Below are 13,486 nucleotides of genomic sequence, written 5' to 3'. Positions count from 1 at the left end.
TTTTGAGAATCGAGAAATCGAGAACGGAGAATCGAGAGCTGTGAACGGAGAACTCGGAACTTGGGAACTGCGAGGTCCGTCAGTCAGGTGCAGACAGTTGACGTGTTCGGTTGACAAAGGCGGAAACGTGCACTAGTTTATTTGGCCAAATATAAAAAACCAACTGACACACACAGAGCGCTTGAGAGAGCAGGACAGCAAGCAGCGGGCGAGCGAGTGAGGAGATAGCCAGTCGATTATCGAGGACGCCCCCAACATAACAGCGATGTCAGCAGCAACTAGATAAATGATAAATAAAAGATGTGTAAAATAAATGCGACAACTACTGGCAAATAGCAAATAGAGCAAGACAAACAGCAGCAGCAGCAGCAACAACAAGCGCCTGTGTGTCCGTGTCCCCGTGTGTGTGTGTGTGAGAGAGAGCGAGAGCGCGCGCGTGTGTGTGTGAGAGTGTTTTGTACATGTGCCAGTGTGAGTGCGTGTCACATATCAGCAGAAGAAAAACCAGCAGCAGCAGCAGCAGCAGTGGAAAAGCGCGCAGCCAAGCAGGAAAATTTGTAAACCAAGTCGGCAGAGCAGAGACACCGAAGGAGCAGCGCAGCAGCAGCGACGCCAGCAGAAGGTAGGGCCAGGAAAATTTCCGTTTTTCCACACAGCAGCAGCATAGCAGCATAACTCACCACACCCTGATCCTGCAGCAGCAGCATCTGCGCAGAGATTTTCCCAAAGAGAGATGGCTGTGCAGACAGAGAGAGGCGGCGAGAGAACGGAGAGAGCCAGATTAGCGATGCTTTTCACGTGGAGTCTGTGCACAGAAATTGCCATCCATCCATCCATCCAAACAGGACCTTCCCCCCTTGTGAGCCGCCCCTGCCCCTTCGACTTTCCCTTAACCCAACAAACGCACACGCTGTAAAAGTAGTAGAAAAAAACATACACACAAAGTTATGAAAGTTGCTTGCAATTGTCTTCGGTGATTTTTCATAGCCCGCTTTTCTGGGCCACGTTACTTTCGGCCCGCGGGAAAACGAAAAGCAGCTCAAGTAATTGCTTTAAATTGGCACAATGTGTAAACAAAGCTGCGGAAAATTCAATTTCCCAGCCAGCTGACCTTGCTCCGGATTGGTAAAAATCCATTTGGGATTCCGATGCCTCGGCAATTACTAACTGGTAATGCAATGAATTTGATAAACTCTTACTCACACACACACACGCGCACTTTGGCTGAAGGATGCCAATAAAAATGTAGGATACTGTGTCACATACACACACAGATTCGCAGATTGAGTGTGCCTGTGTGTGAGTGTGTGTACGTGTACGTGTAAATGACCGGAAACTGTGCTCAAGTGCTCCCTGGCAAGCGATGAGGCTACTTTGGTCTCCTTTCTTTTGGGGGCTCCTCTCGTGAAGAAGCACTTCAATTGTCAAATTGCTCTTGCTTATTGTTGCAATAGTTCTGCTGATGGACAGGTTTTCCCAGCAGTGCCACCCCATCTTGTGCTCCTGCACCTTTCACTTGTTTTTAAAGCGACTCCCGCAGACATAGTCGCTTTTTATGGGCGTCGTCCTGCCGTCTTTTGCAGTTTTCCTCGCTCAAGCAAAGCCGGGCAAAACGAAACAATCAACACGGAAGCAGATTCCTCGTTGTTTTTCACTCCTGTCTTTGTTTTTTTCTAAGTTCCCCCGTTGTTGTGCTGCCTGTTTGTTGTTCTTTGCCGTTGTGCTGGCGCTTTCTCTTTGCCCGGCTGTGTACAAATCAGCGTGGCCTAGTGCGCTGCTTGAGGTTGCTGCTTTTGTGCCGTGAAATGCGAGTTTTATGGCGGAGTGGCTCGGCTTCATCGGGTTGACATTTAAGTTGTTTCTTTCCTGTCATTCAAGTGTGCGAGTGTTGCAGTGTGCGTGTGTGTGTTTGTGTGTGCAAAAGTTCAAAAGTCAGCCAAGTCAACCAAGTCAGCAAAGTTCTGGGAATTTTCTATTTCCCTGCCGGTGCGCACGGGTCGTATGAGCAATGTACGGCAGCGCGAAGCTATCCGTTGCGCATACGTCCCATGTACGTCGCTCTGCCGAGCTAAAAGCCACAACTATCGCCAATCAATTGAATTAAACTCGGAGGGAGGGTGGGGCCAAATTGCAGTGCACGTGGCAGCAGGCAGCCGAAGAAGGAAAATTGAAAATTGTGAATTGCATTTTCCCCTCCGCCCCGATTTCCCACGCAAATTGAAAGCTGTCAGCGGGCCTGATTCCCCGATTCACTGCTCCACAAGCGAAGGCGAACCGAAGTTGTGTGAATTTCATAAGCAGGACAACTGAAAATGTTGAGATACTCTGATACTCTGATACACACAAACAGACACTGACACACAGACACTTGACGTTGGGCTAGACAAAGGCAAAAAGGCAATTATAGAAATACAGACGAGCGGCAACAAATAATAAAAGCAAGTTGCCATAGACAATCACAACAACCACGGGGGAAAACTGGGAAGCTGGCAAGATTGGAGCCTGGGTAGAACTGAACGATGTTGACGACAAGTAGCTGCAAAAGTTCTGCGACGTTTTGCGCATATTAAACAAAGTTGACGACAGCGACGCCGGCAGTGGCCAGCAAACCGAGAACTCCGGACTGAGTTCCCCGGACTCTGGACTCCGGACTCCACAATACGCATCCCCACACCAATCGGAGAATTGCGAATTGCGAGCGGAGAACTGAGAGCTCAGACAGCGGCAGCCACAGTCGCCGTCTCATTATTTATTTGATTGCCCGCACAGGCAACGCTCGAATTACCCCCTGGGAAAAAACTTGGGGGTGGTGGGAAAATCCAGCGGGAGCGGGGTGCAACAGAAAAAACATAATAGTCAGAAGCATAAACGTAATTAATAAGGCAAATTAATGCAAACAATAATACAAATTCATTTTCGTGCACAAATGAAACTAAATTACAACAACGTGAGCGAAGGGAACCCAACCCAAACCAAACGAATCCAAGCATCCGACAATGGAGGCAAAAAGCATGGAAAACCATGGAAATTGAATGCTAATTTGGGCTGAGCCGAAAACTTGAATACCCTCCTGGGCATTTTCCGGGTGTGTTCTTGGGGCAAATTAGGCATGCTAAAAGATTTTGCTTTAATTAAGCCTTTTGTGGCGCTTACAAGTGAGGAGAGAGAAATATTTAAATCGAAGTTGCTGCGGTTTCGAACTTCTTAAATCATTCGCTCACATTATAATCCTTTACTTTGAAGCAGAGGTATGATGCCAACTCACCGGATTATAATATCGCTCTCATTTATGTTCTACTATTCAATTTGTTGTTGCTAAATTATCCTGTGCTTTTCCTTCTCAAAAGCAGTACTCAAACGAAGCAAAACGTGAGTGTTGAATTTCAAAGCATTCTCTTGAACAATGCAAACTGAATTATGTAATTAAGAGTTATTCGACCTCTATCATTATTTTCGTCCATTTGTTTGACTGCACACATATTGAATAAAGGGGTTATGTTACAAAATGTAATTTCAATATTTATTTACCGAAGTAATTATTTTGAAAATAATAATTATTTTAGAAGCCCTTCTAAAACAATTGTGATTTTAAACATTGCTACTATTAAAGGCGACTACAGTTATTAGTATTAAATAAGTAACAAGCCAATACTCTCAAAAATATCTTCTTTAAATACAAAAATATTCTCATACATTGGATTAATTGGAGGAGTTGGCCTGTCCATAAATTACTAATTTCCCCAAAGTGCTCCATGTGGCAGTTGCGCACAGTGTCGGCTCACTTGACTAAATCTTTTATTAATAAATAAGACTCAGGTCCAAGCAACCTCAACGGCCAAGTTATCATACCCTTTCCAACTTGCAGGAACAACAATAAATGGCAACTAATAAGCACAGGTCACCAACACCCACACCTTCAAGCACATTCACACACAAACACACACACACATAGACCATCGACAACTAAACAGTTCGTCGAGCAGAAAAACGAGGAAATCTACTTAATCACGTTTAATTAAGGTGAGTTTATAAGTAGCCCTCTGTGTGAATGTGGATATGGTTGTGGATGCGGGTGTGGTGTGTGTGTGTGGGTGTGTATATCTGCGGGACGGTGAGCACACACACTACACATGCGGATTTTTTGCGAATTGCTTTTATTGCCATTTTGCGGAGGAGCCGACGACGAATGACACAAAAGAGCTTGCCAGGTAATCACAACTGGCCCCAGTCCCACATAAATGCAAATTAGGGTTAGATGTTTACGAGTGTATATGTATGTGTGTATAGATAGCATTGGGCGTGTGTGAGCGGCTCTGGAACTGTAATAATAATAATTATGCAAGTGGCTTGAATGAGTTTATTGCATGCACACATTCATTACAAGAGAAGTCAACTGCGGGCTCATTTTGCATGGTCTTGAATCACCTTCATAGCCTCGCTATTAGTGGCAAGGTCTCATTTTGGGCTGATCATGCCACCTAAGTACGGCAATTCGAGAGGGGACTAGCAACCAAGGAATCACCAAACTGGCTTTCACATTGATTTATGCCCGGCCAAATTGTTGCCACTGTCACAAACAGAACGCTGCCTACTATCTGCTTTCCGTACGTCACACATTTGGTTAATTGAAAAAGCATCAAGGCCCTCATCATTAGCAAAAGCTTCGTGACTTATGTCGCCGTTCGTCCGACCTCTGCTCCTCCTGCCTGCAAGGACCCACATCGTTGCCGCCCAGGACCTGCAGCCACCCAAAACCCCACTCTACACCAACCAACCCCACCCCACCCATTTATGTAATCGATGCATGTCGAACAGCAGCAACAAAGCCAACAACAAGTGAATGGCGTGTGTGACACGAGCTGAAAAGCGAAACGAAAGAGCCAGAAAGGAGAGCACCCAGGACCTAGAATGGGATCCATAGGAGGGGGGTGGGGTTGGGGATGGAGAGGGGCTAAAAGGGAACAAACAAAAACCTATCAAGTTGTATGCTCGTTGATTTCAATTTGTGAATTGTTGTTCTTTGGCGAATGCATTTGCATTTGCATATTGCACATACGCCATGTTGGCCGCACGTAAAAACCTTCATGTATGTGTTTCTAACTAAGCCCAGCTAACGATTAAAAAAATAATTAAAAATAACCGAAAAACAATGGGGGGTTGGGGATGCAGTGGAGCACAGATAAGGGTGGAATTTGCTCTATAAATCGCGATGTTTGCCTTTTTTCGGGCGCTCTGTTGGTTGTTTTCCTTTCTGCCCTGGCTATAGGGTATATCCTTGCTTTTTGCCTGGCGCTTGGCTAAAAAGTACATAAATTTCAAATAAGTCACGTTTCCGGCATAGTGTCCCAGCACGCATACAAATACACAGAGTCCCTCCAACTCTCTCACACAAACACATGCATGGCGTCTAAAAATTTGCTTTGTTGCGGCGTCTGCGGCCAAAGGCAAATAAATAAAAAATAAAATGGGATAGAGCCACGCCTTTTTTTTTTTAAATAAAATGACACTAAAACGGGCAAAATATTTGCCTGTTAGCTTAGTTTGAGTGGAATTCGCTCTTCCAGTCGCTTCAACTTTTAATTTTTGCCCCTCTGTCAGTCGTTCCATTTGTTTTCGTGAAACTTTTTTGGGTTGTAAAGTGCTCGGTGGTCAGAATTCAGTTTTAATGCTGATTTGCAGATTATTGTCAGTCAACAGCAGTGAACATATAGTCATAAAACTGACCAATGAAAATGTGCAAATAATAAAAAGAATTTGGGAGACTTTATAAGTATGTATTTCAAATGTGTAAATATCTTATTTGCCTTACAAGTTGAACTTTATGTTCGTCGTGGCTCTGTCCTTTACAATTACTTTTAATGGAATTTGGTAAACCCAAAAGTGAAATTCTAAGAATACATGTTCAATTATTTTCAAGCGAAATAAAATTACCAGGGAGCCCAGCTAATAACTATTATTAGAGTTCCTGGAAGAATGTGGGTCTAACAGAAGTTTTATCCGCCTGGCTGCACTTCCTGCAACTAGAAAGTTTTCCCAAGAATTTCGGCACTAGATAGCTATCCCTGCTATCCGTACGTTTTCCGCTCCGCCTCATGAAGTCACGCAAATAAACCCGAGCAAATGGTTTACAAGCGCCCTCACTTGCTAGTGACTGCTGATTTATTTGCCACATTTGTGTGGTGGCTCAGCAGTTGGTTTTACTACTTTTTATTCTTCACTTTTTTACAGCTGCACCCCACGGACCTGGTCTGCCATATTATACACACTTTATGTGCATATTTTTATGCGGCTTGGTCTCGTTGTTATGGCATTGCTCGTTTGCTGATCGCCATTTGCCTTTGCCATTTTACGACTTGAATTTGTCGTCTGTTTTGTTGCCCAGAGGGCGCGAACTTTAATTGAATAAGTTTTAAGCGGATTTTCAAGAGCATTCCCCAGACACATCTGCTTCTTCCATTGCACGCTTTGCACTCCCTTCGGGCGCACGGGGCGTATGTGTAATGCTTAATTGAAACATGCAAAGCGCCAAAGCGGCGAGCTCAGCGATTTTTGCATAACAAATACCGCGAGCAACAGCCAACGGCAGCAGGTGAACAAAAGGTGTTGCAATTTGATTACAAAATCCTCCAAGCCAGATTTGCATTTCAAATGCGGAGTTGCCAGTAAATAAGTTATGAATTGAGCTTCTCTAAATTACAGAAAACACAGCAGTTTAAGATAGATGGTCAGGAAAATAGTTGGGATACCATTCAGATTTTCCACATTCGCTCGCTCGTTCTCTATCTCCATCGGAAAATTGCCACTGCGATTCGGAGCCGGAAATCTGTCGGCCTGCAAATAAAACGTCAACGGATAAATTGATTTCTGCAGTGAATATTTTTGCGAAAATTAACAAGTGGAATACGGGATCCGGAATACTCAATAATTCAGGGCTGCGACTGCGGATCGATAAAAATGTATTTCCCGTTTAATTTACCCGCTTAATGGCTGATAAATCAATTTAATAATTGCCCTGGGATTTCTTTTTCACCCCGGCACCGAACTCTGAACTTCCGCCCCTGCAAACCCGATGGCGGAGGCAGTAGATCATGGCGGGTGCGGCGGCCACAAACGACTTCATCTCGAACGAAAGTCACTTCCCTTTTGGGGCGCAATGGAAAAGGCTTTTGAACATTTTTACATAAAAATCAACTCTCGGCGTGTGCAAGTGCTTCCTTTCGTACCTTTGAGCAGACCGACGCAGTTTCGGAGAGGAAACTCACGTTGAAATGTAATTTCATGGCACACAAGTTTTTAATTAAATTTCATGGCAAAAAGAGCTTCAGGAGCAGCAGCTGCAGAGGAGTCGCCGGCGAAGGCCTTTTAACATGCAATCAGCAAACCACTCTGGCATGCATATAGGGCAGCCGGCACATACACACTCACACACACACACACACATATATATATCGTATAATATATATAATATACAAATGCCACACAAAACTGCAGCCTTAATGCGTTTTTCAAGTGGCAGCCAAGCAGCAGCGCAATGGAACCCTTACAATTTCTGCCGAATGGTTCGTGGATCCCGACTACTGGCTGGTGGCTACTGGTTACTGGCTACTGGTTCCACTCTCCGCCGGCAATAATCGTCACATAATTTTATTAAGCTCTTGCCCCAGACATGGCAGTTGGTCCAAGAGCCCGGCTTTTCCGGGTTTCCCGCTTTTCCAGCGCCTCTTCCGGATCCCATTTTGCGGTGGGCCACAAGCTGCCGGTTATTGGCCATCAAGAGGTTTCAAATAACTTTGAAAAGATGAGGCCGGCTGCCAAACTGTTTATACCGATACTTTGAATTTATGGGAGACCCTATGCGAATAGTGTCAAAGTGCAAAAATATTAACTATCCATTTCGAAAATACCAATGCGACATTCTGTGCACAGGGTTAAGTTACACAAGGAGCCAAAAATGATTCGTTCCATTAAGTTTCAGTTATTAGTTAGTATAGTTTAGTTTTTCAAAATTATCACCAATAAAAACCACAGCTTTAGTTGCCATAACTTTCCACATTTCGAGAGTTTTACTCTGTTCGCTTTTAATTGCCACAAGTTTACAGATTTCTATATATTTTGCCCCCAGGAATTTCAGAAATCCTTGGTTTTCTTCCCCGAATTTGTACGCTTGGACTAAAAATTGTGATATTTGGCAAATATTTAGTTAGTCTTTCTCTCAAAAGATAGAGAGCGTATGTTTTACTTTTAACTCATTTGCTACATTTTCTTATGCATTTCCATGCATTTTCTGTTTCGTTTTACAAAAGGGCAGAAAAGTAAATTAATTTTGCAATATATTTTTAATAGTTTTTTTCTGAAAGCTCTCTGCTTTCTAGTTGCAAATCGATACCTATAGATTTATTTCATTAGCCAGAAAATCAAACAAAAATGCTTGTCAGGCTGCCTGCCAACCAGGAGACATTTGACTTTGTGTATTGTAAACAAGCGACAAGCGATGTGACCTCGTGCCCCGCCCCTCGCTCACACAGGAAGCTGCGCCCACACACAGACACGCTCACACACACACACATACCATCTAATGCAATTCGCAGTTTCTGTTGTTGTTGGCAATAGTTCTTAGACAGACGACAGCCGCCATGCGACCATATAGTACGTCCGTCTATCTGCGGCGTTTATTACACACACACACGCGCCACAAAATCACACGCTACACACACACATGCATGTGGCGAACGCCTCTTTTGGGGCGCGTGGTGCTCGGCTAGGTGGGAGGGGGCGTGGCTCCGAGGGGCGCAACAAGTTATGTCGCCGCAATTAGTTGGCCTTGCCCCTCCGCAAAATTTCTTGGCACTAATGCCAAAACCAAAGGCAGCCAGACCTCCGATTGTGTGTGTGTGTGTGTTTGCACTCGGGTGTGGCTGTGTGCGTTATGCAATTGATGAGACCCATGGGTAAACACTCTCGAATTCAATGATATTTATAATAAACCTCAAAAGCTTATTACAGATTACACAGTACAAGCGATTTTCAGATTGCCAGCGACGTCGTATGTGCAATAAACAAACCATTGGCCTTTTTAGAGTTTTTGAGTCAGCTATGGGAAATAGTGGCATTAGGAGGGCTTAATGTTTGTTTTCGTACTAAATCGCCAGGCTACGAATGATGATTAGTTTTGATAATTCATTGAATTATTCAAGTATGAAAAGTATGCAAAAGTACGCCTTAACAAAGGTAGAATAAAATCTTGGCGAGGTTGAGTTAAACTATAATCATATTGAATTAAAACCAAACAATTTCCCCGGGGAAACTGTGATATTTATATTCTCTCATCTAGGCTATTTAGAAATTCAGTGTCCCCGTGGTATTTATATAAGTGCATTCCTGGCAAATAATACGTTGAATATTTATAGTTAGCCGGCGGCGACCTTCAGACGACGCCCACATATCATCGCCCACTTTTCCATGTGGTCGTGTGAGAAAATTTGATTGCATGCATTATGCAAATGCATAAATATTTAGCAAATTGTTTGGCCAGTGCTGACACTATGTTTATAATAAAATATCTTGTAGTTTTCGCACATCTTTCCTCTTGTGCCGGCACAATTTATGTGGCAATTATCAACACTCTGAAGGGACCAAGAGTTTCGACCCGAAAATATTCATTAAAATCTGCATTGTTTGCATGGAAATTTTTCATTTTTCTTTTTTTTTTGTTTGGCTTTTGGTTCCGTGTCCCTTTTGTTTGCTATGTGGCTTATCGCAAGTGCAATGTGTCTTCAGTGTCTCTTGTGTAAATTTAGAAATTTATGGTTATTTAAAAATTCATCCCCACACACGTACTATATGGTATGGTATGCTGAGGTGGTGCAGGGGATAGTGTGGCCGAATATGAATAAATTATCGTGTCCATTGTTTGCCGAACTGGGAAAAGTAACCAAATTGGGCAAGGGCCAGGAGTTGAAGTTTTGCTTCGCTCCCAAGACTTTGGCCACAAGCAACACGGATAAGGGAACACCAGTACCAGCACCAACACACTTACTCCGGATCACGGATACACACGCAGGGCATTGTCTTAACTGGAACTCGAACCCCGAACCCTTAAACATGCTGTTGACATGGCTTTTGTCATTTTCTGGTTATGGCCAAGCGGACAAAGACAGGAAACTCCGGGGGATGAGGAAGCTGGACAAACTTTGGCCACAGTTAGTGCCATGTTGTTGATGCTGTACTGTATCGCCTTTTAAAGTGCCAAAAATGGAAAGAGACAGGAGAGAGAGAGAGAGCGAGAGAGAGGGAGATATGATGTGGTCCTCATGATTTGGTCACATCCTGCATTCAAGTGGCGAGAAATGATTTTAAATATTTGTGGCTCATGCATTTTAATTGGCATTTGCAAACGTGTGTGGCCTGCAAATTCAAGTACTTTCTCTGCGGATTATAATAACTATTTTGTGCCGTTCCGTTGGCGTGTAAATTAATTTAAATGAGCTTCGCTGGAGATTTTATAATCAACATGAATCGAATTCCAGCCAATTTATTGGCATTTTTGCATTTTCGCCGTGCAAGAGAAAAGTTTATCAATATTCTCTCTATTTTCTTTTGCCCTCTTCAATTTCTCTTTATTTTGTATTTTTCTTGCCGCACTTTATTTACCTTGCTCTCGTAATTGACTTGAATGTTTGCCCAGTTGAGCTTTTTGCCATTTCTGTAATTAATAACGACCTTCTCCCACTCCGCCACTTCCTCCTGTCGACCCGCTTTAATGATTAATGAAGCTAAAAATGTCAGCTTTTCCCCGACCGTCCGCCAACGGAAAACCACGGCGAAAAGGTGAGGCGAAGTTTTTGCACCTGGTCGAAAGTCGACGCCAGGGTTTCGCATCAATTATGCATTAATCAACACTAAATACATTTAAGTTGATATTAATTTCCTATGGCAATTAATTAGCGGAAGTGGATCTGCGGTGCCGTGAATATTTCCGCAGACAACTGGGGCCGGTGCAAATACACATAAATCGAAACAAGTTGCAACAATTTCAATTTGCAGCGTTAACTTGCTGCAAGCGAGGCGCTCAAAAACTTTGCCCGTAAACAACAAAGAGTTGTTGACGTTCCGCTGGAGAATAAAGCGAAAGAGGGCCCCGTCGCACACGTTGCCATCATTGAAGCAAACCGAAAGCAATAAGCAGTTGCCACTGGGCCATAAAACAAACAGCCAGCTCCTAGCCCGGTGGGGAATCACCACCCACCAGCTACCACCACCTACTACCACCTACGCCTGCCTGCCACCCATTACCCATTTGCCATTGCCCATTGCCACCCCATCCAATCTACTCTTCAGTCTGTGAAAATGCAATCAAGTCGCTGAAGCTGCAGCTGCAGCTGCTGTTGCATCTGCAGCTTAAATCGCCGGCGACACCAAAGGAGAAGGCAATGGCAACAAAAAGTGTCAATTGACAATGAAACCGAAAAGCGATGGTGTGGGGTTCGGTGGATCCTCTGCAAGTCACTCTGTGAGTCAGCAGGACATAAAATCCTCGCCCCAGTAAGTGAGTCTGCTTTCGGTTAACGATTTGGCCATTTGGGCAAGCACTTCCATCCGCCACCTATTGGGGTATCAGCGCGGCCATGGGGGCGTATGCGCAATGCCAACTATTTGCACGACTTGGGACATTTGGGCAAAAAGTTTTGGCGCCCAACGGAACCTTCAATCTTGGCCAAAACTCTCGGCCAACTTAATTGAAATGCGAAATAAAACATTCCAGCGTCTGAGTGTGCTTGGGCCGGGAAAAGTTATTATGGCTAACTCCGATTACCCATCAACTAAAGTGAAAGGCTCTCTCTCTGGTGTGGAAAAGTTTTTGCCAAAGATGATCAATGGCCAATAAATGATTTGGGACAAGAGCAGCGAGCCCGAATATTTGCAATTTTCGCTGATTTCGTTACCAATCAGTATACTTACTTGAACATGTACTCAACAAAACAAGTTTGCCAAAAGCTAAAGTTCACCAGCATTACTTTTTTCATTCGAGTTGCGCCGTGAAACGAAAGCATTGCACTAAATTTAATTGCTTTGGCCATAGTGATTATATGGCATTTTATTTCAACTAACGTGCAAGCTGCACATTTACTGACATTAAAATGCACTTTGACAGACATCGGATTGCCCGCTGGCTGCCCTCCAGTTTGCACAATGTTTAGGCAATTATTTACTTTGGTTGCACAGTGAAAGCACACACATACGAGTACACGGCCATGCGGGGTCGACATGAAGCCCCAAATAGAGAGCCCCCAAAGCTTATCTTGACAGCCATTAAATGGCCGCAAAGCGCTGGAATACGTGATTTATGTGTGTGAATAGATCGGCCTTTTGGCGAGGGGTGTGTGCGTGCGTGCGTGTGCATTTTTAAAAGGGTACCAAATTAGGGGGGAGATATGTATACTAACTTCTAATCGCGCTTATCTCGCGACTCCTACTGCAACCCACCCACCGCTTAGACCACCCACGTCCACCAGTTTTATCGCCTTCGGGGTGCTGCCTAGTTTATTGACCCATTTGACTAGGTGAACGAGGGGCGCTGTAACGGGCAATTTGTTTGTGGCGATAAATCCAGCAAATTATTGCCCAATTTTCATGCGAGTTAATTTCCAGTTAAAGTTCAGATTTTGCCGAAATATCCTATAAATAGAGCAGACATGTACATATGTACTCCTCTTTGATAGATGATTCCGCCCTTCTTGGAAAGCTAATAATAGGGCGCACACATTTCGCTTCCCAACCCCCCTTAATCCAAACCCTCCTCCAAGGAATTCCGCCAGGCTTTCATTAATATTTTTGCTGGGTCGCACAAACAATGTATTGACATTTCAATTAATTATGAGTGAGCAGGCTGTGGAGGGGGGAGAATGGGGGGATGGCTGGAAGCAAGCTGTGACCTTTGGACCTGTCAGCTGAGTGATATGAAGTCCTGGCTTGACATTTGCGAGATGAGTACGGAAAGTTCGGACCATTTCTTGGACATATATGTCACGTAGTGCCCTGTGAAAACTACATTAAATTAAAGAATTCTTACAAAGGTAGATCAAGTGAAAGGTATACACTCAAATGAAAACAAAATCATAGAAATATAAGCTTAATATATTTGTTATTCCATATGGTTTAAACTACATTTCCTTTTCATTTTTATGCACGCAACACAATTTAACAAACCCGGTTCGCCATTTGATTATTTTTGAAGTACATCGTTAGGGGGTTACTATCAGCTCGAAATGGACTCTGAAGTGGTGTTGCTCGTTAGAGCTGCGAAGTAGGGTCCTCGAGTTCGGTGGGCTTTTTGCAATCCGTTCGAACCACTCACGTATGCAACGCACTTTGACCTTTCGGTCTCTCATACCCGCCGTGTTTATCCTGCGCTTCATTTTGGGGCGCCCCCAAACGTGTCATCAGCTGTTGCTAAAACTGCTTGTGCCTCATCCACAGCGATTCGGGT

At 43.9% G+C, this 13,486-nt stretch overlaps 1 protein-coding gene across 27 annotated transcripts in view; it reads left to right on the top strand.

Annotated features, from left to right (window-relative positions):
• Positions 1 to 51: 51 nt before the first annotated feature.
• Positions 52 to 13,486, top strand: part of LOC6727424 (glutamate-gated chloride channel) — a 35,281-nt gene continuing 21,846 nt past the window's right edge. For 8 of the 27 annotated variants that reach the window (XM_039295862.2, XM_039295861.2, XM_039295856.2 and 5 more), the window contains exon 1: positions 54 to 622. The gene's annotated coding sequence lies outside the window, so the exon portion shown is untranslated. Of the gene's footprint in view, positions 623 to 13,486 lie in introns of all 27 variants that reach the window. The other 19 variants (XM_016175626.3, XM_039295868.2, XM_039295859.2 and 16 more) reach the window with 4 other exon arrangements.

Source organism: Drosophila simulans, chromosome 3R (genome assembly GCF_016746395.2).
Source record: "Drosophila simulans strain w501 chromosome 3R, Prin_Dsim_3.1, whole genome shotgun sequence".
Lineage (NCBI taxonomy): Eukaryota > Metazoa > Arthropoda > Insecta > Diptera > Drosophilidae > Drosophila > Drosophila simulans.
Note: the sequence above shows the minus strand (reverse complement) of the source record. Positions and strands in the feature narration are given on the sequence as shown.